This window comes from Triticum aestivum, chromosome 1D, assembly GCF_018294505.1.
Source record: "Triticum aestivum cultivar Chinese Spring chromosome 1D, IWGSC CS RefSeq v2.1, whole genome shotgun sequence".
NCBI lineage: Eukaryota > Viridiplantae > Streptophyta > Magnoliopsida > Poales > Poaceae > Triticum > Triticum aestivum.
In genome coordinates this window covers 394,753,720-394,765,991 of record NC_057796.1, presented here as the reverse complement: position 1 = coordinate 394,765,991, position 12,272 = coordinate 394,753,720, and the positions used below count along the sequence as shown (strand labels likewise).

Genomic DNA, 12,272 nt, shown 5'->3' with positions numbered 1-12,272 from the left:
ACATTGCCGAGCCACGCCACCAGTATGTTGATGCCTTGTAGTGGCGGAGCTAGACGAAAACCCTTGGGGGGGGGAGGGGGGGGGGTAAATGACAAAGATCTGAGGGGCAAAAGCTAATTTTTTCCTTATATAGACCCTTCAAATATATTTTCCTTCAGAGTTTTTCCTAAAGCTGGGGGGCAGTGCCCCCCCTAGCCCCAACTTAGCTCCGCCACTGATGCTTGGCGCGACAACGTCCGGCTTGAGAATCTCGAGGGCAGCCCAGTCCCCCCGCCCCAGCGTGTCCGCGTCGCTCTTGCCGATGCTCAGGCCCGGAATGCCGATCACCCCGGCCGCCACGCAATCGGAGCGCCGTTCGTGCCCTTCCACTGCCACGATGCCTGCTCCTCCGGAACTCTAAACTAGAAGGACGAAGTCCTCTATTTCGTAGCACGGGCAGACCAGCACCTTGTCAGTCACGAGGTCTGGGGTCATGTCCCCGCTGTGCTTGCATTGGTTGTGCACCAGCCCCGCCGGGGGCGTGCCCATGGCCTTGGCCTTGTAGAGCGACTGGCCGGTGAGGACATCGTCGTTGCCGAGCTTGAGTTTTGCCGGGAACATCCGGTCCTGGGTGGACGCGCCCACGGTCACCACCCAGGGCTCGGCATTGTTCACTTACGAAACCGCCGGCCCACTGTTCCCACCCGAGACAATGACGGGGATTCCCATCCACTCAGCCCTGAACATGGCAATGGCGACCGGATCCTCGTACAACGGGCACGCACAGGACGTCCACGCCGCCTTTGACCGCCGCCTCTATTGCGGCGACCACCGTCGCCGCGCTGCAGGAGCCGTTGGTGCAGGCCCTGTAGACCGAGAGCCGGACCCTTGGCGCGACGCCGCTAGCGTCACTGCGGGCAAACGCTCCGACGCCGGCGTCCCTCACCTTTGCGCCGGCAGCCGTGGCTGCGACGTACGTGCCGGGCTGTTGACGTCCCTCGGGGACGTGATCCTGCCTTGCTCGTCCGTGATGAACGACCGTGCTCCCTGGATCTTGGCGTTGCATTCGAAGGAGCCCTTGGCGCCGGGGGTGCACCTGCTCCTCCAGCTCGTCCGGACGGGGCTAAGGTCGGTATCGTTGAAGCTCAAGTGCTCCGGCCGGATGCCAGAGTCGATTACGCCGACAATGATGCCATCGTCGTAGCTCGTCTCCTGCCACATGGCCAGGCCAGGGCTCAGGCCCAGGAACCCCGGCGACCTTGTGGTATGGGCTGCAGAACTCGGCTCTCGTGCACGAGGCCACACCATTGATGCTCGCAAGCACTTTAGCCTCGTCCTACCTCAGGTTCATGGTGTGAACCCCTTAAAGACCGCCTCATAGGTTTACAGGATGCATACTGCTGGCGCTGAGTGGGGAAGGGCCGTGGCTTGCAGAGGGGAAATGCCCTTTGCTCCCCGCATGTATATACACCTTATATGGGGTATTGTTTTTAAATAATTAAACAAAAAGTCAAAATAATTCAAAAGTATTTTTAATTAAACTTGACTTACTTGCGCACTAGTATATAAAATTTTCACAAAAACAACCAACGTTGACTTCACAGCGAAAAAGAAAAAATTATTTGCTATTATAGGTCACTATTCACACTATTTTGACCAAAATTTTGTCTTTTCTAAAAGAAGTCGAAGAAGAATTTTCTTTCTGTGGAACTTTTCTCACTAATACAATGAAAGGTCAAGTTTATTTCAAAAATATTTTCAGAAATTTTTGACTTCTTGTTGAATTGCTAAAAAAAATTCCATATAGGGTACATATGTACCCAGGAACCAAACGTTCCCCTCCGCTCGCAGAGTCATTTTGTACCGGTACATCTGACACCACACATTTGTTTAAAGGTTCGTGCTAATCTATGACCCAGCATCAGGTATATTTCCTGTATTGATTTCTCATCTGTTGATATTTCCATTAGTTAAATCAACAGTTTTGCTAAATCAATCATTATCTGGCCCTACCGTTACCCTTCCCCTCAGATTTACTCTCTCTCCTCCCTACATAATAAATCCACGGTTTTATTCTACTATGACAAAACTATATCATGCATATCTTTTAAATTATTATTTTGTTTTTCAAAAAAAAAATTGAACTCCCGGCACCGAGCCCTTTAGAACATGATCAAACTTGGATACATTTCAAACACATTTAAATTTCAACATCACATTCCATATGTGAAACAAACTTTTTTCACTAGAAAGATGTGAAACCCACGTATTTTCCTAGAAACCTTTTTAACCCAAATATGAAAATGAAATATCAACTTTTGAAAATGATTATTTGAAAGTGTGTAAAAGTTTATTTGAAGTGAGTTAAATATGTTATATGTTTATTATGAAAATCTTTTGTGAAACAAGCAAGTCAAAATGTAGATTTTGAATTGTGAAGTTCTAACTACAACAGGTGAAATTGTAATGTATGTAGGGGAACGTAGTAATTTCAAAAAAATTCCTACGAACACGCAAGATCATGGTGATGCATAGCAACGAGAGGGGAGAGTGTAGTCCACGTACCCTCGTAGACCGATAGCGGAGGCGTTAACACAACGCGGTTGATGTAGTCGTACGTCTTCACGATCCGACCGATCAAGTACCGAACGCACGGCACCTCCGAGTTCACCACACGTTCAGCTCGATGACGTCCCTCGAACTCCGATCCAGCCGAGTGTTGAGGGAGAGTTTTGTCAGCACGACGGCGTGGTGACGATGATGATGTTCTACCGACGCAGGGCTTCGCCTAAGCACCGCTACGATATTATCGAGGTGTAATATGGTGGAGGGGGGCACCGCACACGGCTAAGAGATCAATAGATCAATTGTTGTCTCTGTGGGGTGCCCCCCTGCCCCCGTATATAAAGGAGCAAGGGGGAGGCCGGCCAGGAGGAGGAGTCCTCCTCCTAGTAGGAGTAGGACTCCCCTCTTTCCTACTCCTACTAGGAGGGGGAAAGGAAGGGGGAGAGGGAGAAGGAAAGGGGGGCGCCGCCCCCCTCTCCTAGTCCAATTCGGACCAGAGGGGGAGGGGGCGAGCGGCCCCTCCTGCCTGCCCCTCTCTCTCTCCACTAAGGCCCATAAGGCCCATTACTTCTCCCGGGGGGTTCCGGTAACCCTCCGGCACTCCGGTTTTCTCCGAAATCACCCGGAACACTTCCGGTGTCCGAATATAGTCGTCCAATATATCAATCTTTATGTCTCGACCATTTCGAGACTCCTCGTCATGTCCGTGATCATATCCGGGACTCCGAACAACCTTCGGTACATCAAAACATATAAACTCATAAAATAACTGTCATCGTAACGTTAAGCGTGCGGACCCTACGGGTTCGAGAACTATGTAGACATGACCGAGACACGTCTCCGGTCAATAACCAATGGCGGAACCTAGATGCTCATATTGGTTCCCACATAGTCTACGAAGATCTTTATCGGTCAGACCGCATAACAACATACGTTGTTCCCTTTGTCATCGGTATGTTACTTGCCCGAGATTCGATCGTCGGTATCTCAATACCTAGTTCAATCTCGTTACCGACAAGTCTCTTTACTTGTTCCATAATACATCATCTTGCAACAAACTCTTTAGTTGCAATGCTTGCAAGGCTTAAGTGCTGTGCATTACCAAGAGGGCCCAGAGATACCTCTCCGACAATCGGAGTGACAAATCCTAACTCGAAATACGCCAACCCAACAAGTACCTTCGGAGACACCTGTAGAGCACCTTTATAATCACCCAGTTACGTTGTGATGTTTGGTAGCACACAAAGTGTTCCTCCGGTAAACGGGAGTTGCATAATCTCATAGTCATAGGAACATGTATAAGTCATGAATAAGCAATAGCAACATACTAAACGATCAAGTGCTAAGCTAACGGAATGGGTCAAGTCAATCACATCATTCTCCTAATAATGTGATCCCGTTAATCAAATGACAACTCATGTCTATGGCTAGGAAACATAACCATCTTTGATCAACGAGCTAGTCAAGTAGAGGCATACTAGTGACACTCTGTTTGTCTATGTATTCACACAAGTATTATGTTTCCGGTTAATACAATTCTAGCTTGAATAATAAACATTTATCATGAAATAAGGAAATAAATAATAACTTTATTATTGCCTCTAGGGCATATTTCCTTCAGTCTCCCACTTGCACTAGAGTCAATAATCTAGATTACACAGTAATGATTCTTACACCCATGGAGCCTTGGTGCTGATCATGTTTTGCTCGTGGAAGAGGCTTAGTCAATGGGTCTGCAACATTCAGATCCGTATATACCTTGAAAATTTCTATGTCTCCCACCTGGACTAAATCCCGGATGGAATTGAAGCGTCTTTTGATGTGCTTGGTTCTCTTGTGAAATCTGGATTCCTTTGCTAAGGCAATTGCACGAGTATTGTCACAAAAGATTTTCATTGGACCCGATGCACTAGGTATGACACCTAGATCGGATATGAACTCCTTCATCCAGACTCCTTCATTTGCTGCTTCCGAAGCAGCTATGTACTCCGCTTCACACGTAGATCCCGCCACGACGCTTTGTTTAGAACTGCACCAACTGACAGCTCCACCGTTCAATGTAAACACGTATCCGGTTTGCGATTTAGAATCATCCGGATCAGTGTCAAAGCTTGGATCGACGTAACCATTTACGATGAGCTCTTTGTCACCTCCATAAACGAGAAACATATCCTTAGTCCTTATCAGGTATTTCAGGATGTTCTTGACCGCTGTCCAGTGATCCACTCCTGGATTACTTTGGTACCTTCCTGCTAGACTTATAGCAAGGCATACATCAGGTCTGGTACACAGCATTGCATACATGATAGAGCCTATGGCTGAAGCATAGGGAACATCTTTCATCTTCTCTCTATCTTCTGCAGTGGTCGGGCATTGAGTCTTACTCAATTTCACACCTTGTAACACAGGCAAGAACCCTTTCTTTGCTTGATCCATTTTGAACTTTTTCAAAACTTTGTCAAGGTATGTGCTTTGTGAAAGTCCAATTAAGCGTCTTGATCTATCTCTATAAATCTTGATGCCCAATATATACGCAGCTTCACCGAGGTCTTTCATTGAAAAACTCTTATTCAAGTATCCCTTTATTAGCTTTGTTAGCTTTCTTTGGATCGCTGGAGCTTGCACACTTTGTTAGCTTTCTTTGGATCGACAAAACCTTCCGGTTGCATCATATACAACTCTTCTTCCAGAAATCCATTCAGGAATGCAGTTTTGACATCCATTTGGCAAATTTCATAATCATAAAATGCGGCAATTGCTAACATGATTTGGACAGACTTAAGCATCGCTACGGGTGAGAAGGTCTCATCATAGTCAATCCCTTGAACTTTTCGAAAACCTTTCGCAATAAGTCGAGCTTTATAGACAGTAACATTACCGTCAGCGTCAGTCTTCTTCTTGAAGATCCATTTATTTTCAATGGCTTGCCGATCATCGGGCAAGTCAACCAAAGTCCATACTTTGTTCTCATACATGGATCCCATCTCGGATTTCATGGCCTCAAGCCATTTTGCGGAATCTGGGCTCACCATCGCTTCTTCATAGTTCGTAGGTTCGTCATGGTCTAGTAACATAACCTCCAGAACAGGATTACCGTACCTCTCTGGTGCGGATCTTACTCTGGTTGATCTACGAGGTTCAGTAATAACTTGATCTGAAGTTTCATGATCATCATCATTAACTTCCTCACTAATTGGCGTAGGTATCGCAGAAACTGGTTTCTGTGATGAACTACTTTCCAATAAGGGAGCAAGTACAGTTACCTCATCAAGTTCTACTTTCCTCCCACTCACTTCTTTCGAGAGAAACTCCTTCTCTAGAAAATTTCCGAATTTAGCAACAAAAGTTTGGCCTTCGGATCTGTGATAGAAGGTGTACCCAACAGTCTCCTTTGGGTATCCTATGAAGACATATTTCTCCGATTTGGGTTCGAGCTTATCAGGTTGAAGTTTTTTCACATAAGCATCGCAGCCCCAAACTTTAAGAAACGACAACTTTGGTTTCTTGCCAAACCACAGTTCATAAGGCGTCGTCTCAACGGATTTTGATGGTGCCCTATTTAACGTGAATGCAGCCATCTCTAAAGCATAACCCCAAAACGATAGCCGTAAATCAGTAAGAGACATCATAGATCGCACCATATCTAGTAAAGTACGATTACGGCGTTCGGACACACCATTACGTTGTGGTGTTCCGGGTGGCGTGAGTTGCGAAACTATTCCGCATTGTTTCAAATGTAGACCAAACTCGTAACTCAAATATTCTCCTCCACGATCTGATCGTAGAAACTTTATTTTCTTGTTACGATGATTTTCAACTTCACTCTGAAATTCTTTGAACCTTTCAAATGTTTCAGACTTATGTTTCATTAAGTAGATATACCCATATCTGCTCAAATCATCTGTAAAGGTGAGAAAATAACGATATCCACCACGAGCCTCAATATTCATCGGACCACATACATCTGTATGTATGATTTCCAACAAATCTGTTGCTCTCTCCATAGTTCCGGAGAACGGTGTTTTAGTCATCTTGCCCATGAGGCACGGTTCGCAAGTACCAAGTGATTCATAATCAAGTGGTTCCAAAAGTCCATCAGTATGGAGTTTCTTCATGCGCTTTACACCGATATGACCTAAACGGCAGTGCCACAAATAAGTTGCACTATCATTATCAACTCTGCATCTTTTCGCTTCAATATTATGAATATGTGTATCACTACTATCGAGATTCAACAAAAATAGACCACTCTTCAAGGGTGCATGACCATAAAAGATATTACTCATATAAATAGAACTACCATTATTCTCTGATTTAAATGAATAACCGTCTCGCATCAAACAAGATCCAGATATAATGTTCATGCTTAACGCTGGCACCAAATAACAATTATTTAGGTCTAAAACTAATCCCGAAGGTAGATGTAGAGGTAGCGTGCCGACCGCGATCGATCACATCGACTTTGGAACCATTTCCCACGCGCATCGTCACCTCGTCCTTAGCCAATCTTCGCTTAATCTGTAGCCCCTGTTTCGAGTTGCAAATATTAGCAACAGAACCAGTATCAAATACCCAGGTGCTACTGCGAGCATTAGTAAGGTACACATCAATAACATGTATATCACATATACCTTTGTTCATCTTGCCATCCTTCTTATCCGCCAAATACTTGGGGCAGTTCCGCTTCAAGTGACCAGTCTGCTTGCAGTAGAAGCACTCAGTCTCAGGTTTAGGTCCAGACTTGGGTTTCTTCTCCTGAGCAGCAACTTGTTTGCTGTTCTTCTTGAAGTTCCCCTTCTTCTTCCCTTTACCCTTTTTCTTGAAACTAGTGGTCTTATTGACCATCAACACTTGATGCTCCTTTTTGATTTCTACCTCCGCAGCCTTTAGCATTGCGAAGAGCTCGGGAATCGTCTTATCCATCCCTTGCATATTATAGTTCATCACGAAGCTCTTGTAGCTTGGTGGCAGTGATTGAAGAATTCTGTCAATGACGCTATCATCCGGAAGATTAACTCCCAGTTGAATCAAGTGATTGTTATACCCAGACATTTTGAGTATATGCTCACTAACAGAACTATTCTCTTCCATCTTGCAGCTGTAGAACTTATTGGAGATTTCATATCTCTCAATCCGGGCATTTGCTTGAAATATTAACTTCAACTCCTGGAACATCTCATATGCTCCATGACGTTCAAAACGTCGTTGAAGACCCGGTTCTAAGCCGTAAAGCATGGCACACTGAACTATTGAGTAGTCATCAGCTTTGCTCTGCCAGACGTTCATAACATCTGGTGTTGCTCCTGCAGCAGGCCTAGCACCCAGCGGTGCTTCCAGGACGTAATTCTTCTGTGCAGCAATGAGGATAATCCTCAAGTTACGGACCCAGTCCATGTAATTGCTACCATCATCTTTCAACTTTGCTTTCTCAAGGAACGCATTAAAATTCAATGGAACAACAGCACAGGCCATCTATCTACAATTAACATAGACAAGAAAAATACTATCAGGTACTAAGTTCATGAAAATTCAAGTTCAATTAATCATATTATTTAAGAACTCCCACTTAGATAGACATCCACTACTAGGAAAGGCCTACTAATGACGCACCTAATTTGGCCATTAATGGCGCATTAGTGGTGCGCCATTAGTAGCACGCCATTAGTATATTTTACTAATGGCGCACCACTGGTGCGCCATTAGTATCTGGTATACTAATGGCGCACCCCAGATGCGCCATTAGTATATACAACAGTGCGCCATTAGTATGCCTTCCAGGGGGCCATGTATACCCAGGTGCTTTGGCATACTAATGGCGCACAACAACAGGATGCGCCATTAGTAACTTCGGCATACTAATGGCGCACTGTTTAGTGATGCGCCATTAGTATCCTTTGGCATACTAATGGCGCACTATGATGTGATGTGCCATTAGTATGAATATTAGGTTTTTTTTAATTTTCTGTTTTTTGCACAGGTTACAAAATGTATAATTGGACAAAATATAGACAGCACACATCAACAACAGATTCATCGAATACAATAGAAGATTAGTCTCTGAATACAATTCATCATTTTAGTCTCCGAATACAATTCATCATATTAGTCTCCGAATTGAAAAGACCGAACAAAGATAGAACATTATATTACAAGTCTCGAGACCGCGAGTTTGTCTTCACATTACAAGTCGATATCGATCATCTAAACTACCATCACATAGAAGAGAGCTGCGGTCATCATGATGAAACTCGTCTTCATCCGGTTCCTACAACGCTCCCTCCCCTCTCCCGCTAGATAGCGGGCGTATCAAGATTCGGCCTCGGCCCTAGTGGCGTACCCTTTGTAACTGTTACCGCTGAATCGGTGAACCTGTCTCCGACACTCCTCCCAGTCGTCGTAGACTCCGGGAACCTTACCCTTGTACACGACATACCACGGCATCGCTATGCAGTAGCCAAACAAAATGTTAGTACCAATTCACAGACAATACATAAGCAATATATAAGTATGCAACAGAACGATCGGAAGAGAAAAGCAAGACATTAATAGCGTCGATTACATCTAAGTTGAAGGACTCTCGAAACCAAAGAGACATACTACAAGTTCATTAAAGTTTAATTACAACATGAGCCAATCGATGTTTCAGAACTAGACACAGCATCACTGCTTTCGACTCGACTCAAGGGACCGGAGCGTGGATGAAGCCGCCGTCTATCGTGGGAGTCATGAAACAACGGGCGTTGTCAGCCTGCATTTGTAGGATTGTGTCGATGTCACTGTTGGACGGTTGATTTCTGAGGTAGAACTGCCCCGAGGTACGAAGGACATCTTGATGGATGATTTCCGCAAACTCCGACTGGATGCGAAAGAATTCTTGTCTGATGTCCGTGTCCTGGATTGCCGACACGGTCGCGGCCCAATCTTTGAGTCTACTCGGTAGCAGTAGTTGATGATGGTCCCGTACGATCGCTCGCATGTGATGGATGGCGTAGTAGGCACCCTTCTGACGGCCAGGCGGCTGCTTGACGCAGCAGAACGTCGTATTGTGGGAGAACACGTGCTTGCCGTACTTATGAATAGGCCTGGTGAAGGTGCCTCCAGATTTGACGTAGCCGGGGAGAACATCATCAAGAACCTTCTTGACATTTGTGTAGTCTACGTTCGACTGACGGTCCGGGTCGAAATACGTGGCCATGGAATATTTGGGGCTTAGGAGGATGAGCGTGCAATGTGTGTCACTGCAGAAAACACGGAATGTTAAAAGAAAAACGATCGAAATCTAAGAATTCATATGTTACGGGGCGGTTGAGGGGAGGACTTACTCGGGAAAGTAAGGCACGAGGAAGTTGTCCTTATCTTGGTTTGCCAGAATGACGCCTTCGAGGTAAGAACTCGCGACTTGCCGGTCCCCAGCGCTGCCCAAGATCTTGGCACGCATGTAGAAGGGGTCGACTATCACGATGTCCGGGGTCTTGTCGCGAATGATCCGCATCGCCATACTCAGCGAAAATAGCCGAACGATGGTGTAGTGTAGCGGATGAAGGTTCAACATAGCGTGGATGTCATCAAACCGCAGGACGATCGTACCCCCGATGGAGTTATCCACAAAGCCCTTGCCCTCTTGCACCTTGGCCGCGAAAACCGGGTATGCCACATCCTTCTCTCAGAGACGCCGCTTCTCCAAAGAAAGAACACTGTCATGCAGACTCCGCATAGCACCGGTTGCAGCATCGAGCATATTTCTCGGTAGCATCGGCCTACCCGCCACATGCACCCTCCTCGAGATATCCGCAGTTGAAGGTGGCCCGTCCTGAGCACGGATCGTACTCGGTGCCGGCTGGCCCGCACCCTTGTTAGTCTTTCTTTTGCGTGCCTTCTTCTTGATCTCCTGTAATGGGACCGAGTTCTGCTCACAGACCGCCTTCTTGAGTGTGTTGGGGCTGATCATATTTCGCACCTCGCCTATCTGAGGCTCGGTGAAGTCGGCAGCTGGAGGCCTCTCCTGAGAGCTGAACTGCAGACGACGCCTGTTGCAACTTGGCTTCTCCGCGGTACCAGCTAGATCGCACACGTCTTTTGTTGGGTTGGGTTCTTGAGAAGGAGGCCCCATGAAGTCGCCACCGTCCCCATGATCGGCAAAGTACTGATCGACGTTGGCAAATGTATCGTCGTTGTCGTCGTTCTGATCCTGTGCCATATGCATGTTTGGATCCAGTGGCATAGGGATGTCCGGCACCGTTGCGGCGGTCTTGCCATGGGGCCGACTTGGCGCCGGCACGACTGGCGGTGTTGTCTTTGGGGTGGTGTCCCCTGCCCCCAAACGAATCTGGCTCTTCGGCCAAAGCAGGGGCCAGCTCAGGCAGGCGCTGAGGTTCATCACGTCATCATCGTCGGCCCCGATGGGTCGAATCGGAGGTAACACCTCGTCGCAGCCTGGCAGCACCCGAACCAGTTGAACCCTAAACAAGTTGGGTGGCATCTGGGTACCGTGGAACAAGGGGTTGCCCGGTTGAACGATTTTGCCCTTGGCGACATCGACCAACTCGTTGTTCACGAAGTGCAGGAGAGTGCACGGAACGTCGGCGGCGCTCTGCGAAAACATGTAGGGCGTTAGGGATGCCCAGTCAAAGGCAAGGAGATGAAGTCCTCGGCCAAGAGAGGCTTAATTAGTTACCGTGATGATGGCGTCGAGCTCGGCTAATGTCGAGGCACCGCCAACGGCGGGCGTGCAGTTGACGGAGGGGCCGCTTGCTGCAGAGGTGCCGGCCGGCGTACACCCGGGTGCATTAAGCTCCCGTGCTGGCGTCGGAGACACCAATGCCGCCTCCGCCGGAGACACCAATGGCCCCGCCATCGCGTTCTGCGAGTTGCTGGCCGTGAAGCTAGGAATCGGGGGCGGCCCCTGTTGGCCGCCCGCAATCCACGCACTAATCCCCTGGATCAAGGTAGGCACAATGGCGGTGATCGTCGCTCCGAGTTGTTGTTGCACTTGCTCTTGGACAATCTCCGGAATCCGCGCCACCTGTGCCCTGAGTTCTTGAACCTCGCGCGCCTGGCTTTCCGAGCTGGTCTTTTTCTCCTTTCGCCCAGCAGTGTCATAGTATGACGACCATTTTGTCGACAAGCCTTTGCCGGCCACACGACCAGCTGACGTCGGCTTACTGAGCTTATCCTTGTTCTTCATTACATTCAACGCCCTATTTAGAGTGGTGTCCCAAGGGTTGCTCTTAGTCGACCCCGCGCTACTGCTTTCAGTCGCCTGCGGAAGGAATGTGAACCATTTAGAAATTTGGCTTCATTAATTAGAATGCAACCATATGGAGCTAATTACAAGGGGGTGTATTCCTTACCAGAACAAGCTCAAGCGCCCTGGTCTTCGGATCCGTGGTAAGCTCCTTTGTTTTCGGGTCCTTCTTGTACGGGCCCTGACAAAGTTCCTGGTCTGCTTGTCACCGTATTTATCGAAGAGGGGCGGTAGGCCTTGCTCGGCACGGTCCACCTCCTCCTTGTCCCATATAGGCTCCGCCACTCTGTAACCGCCGGGACCGAGTGTGTGTTCCCCTAAGTTCAGCTCCCGCATTTCTTTCCCCCACTTACTTGATTCGGAGTTTGCGGTGCTCGAGCAATTGATCTTGAAGTCGTTGTAGTCATCTTCGGTGATCGAAGGATTTTTCTCCTTGATCTTCTCATAACTCTCACCTTTCTCGATCATTCTCTTCACATTGCTT

At 47.4% G+C, this 12,272-nt stretch overlaps 1 pseudogene; it reads right to left on the bottom strand.

Annotated features, from left to right (window-relative positions):
- Positions 1-255: 255 nt before the first annotated feature.
- LOC123170852 (subtilisin-like protease SBT1.8) lies at positions 256-1,330 on the bottom strand (annotated as a pseudogene).
- Positions 1,331-12,272: the final 10,942 nt, after the last annotated feature.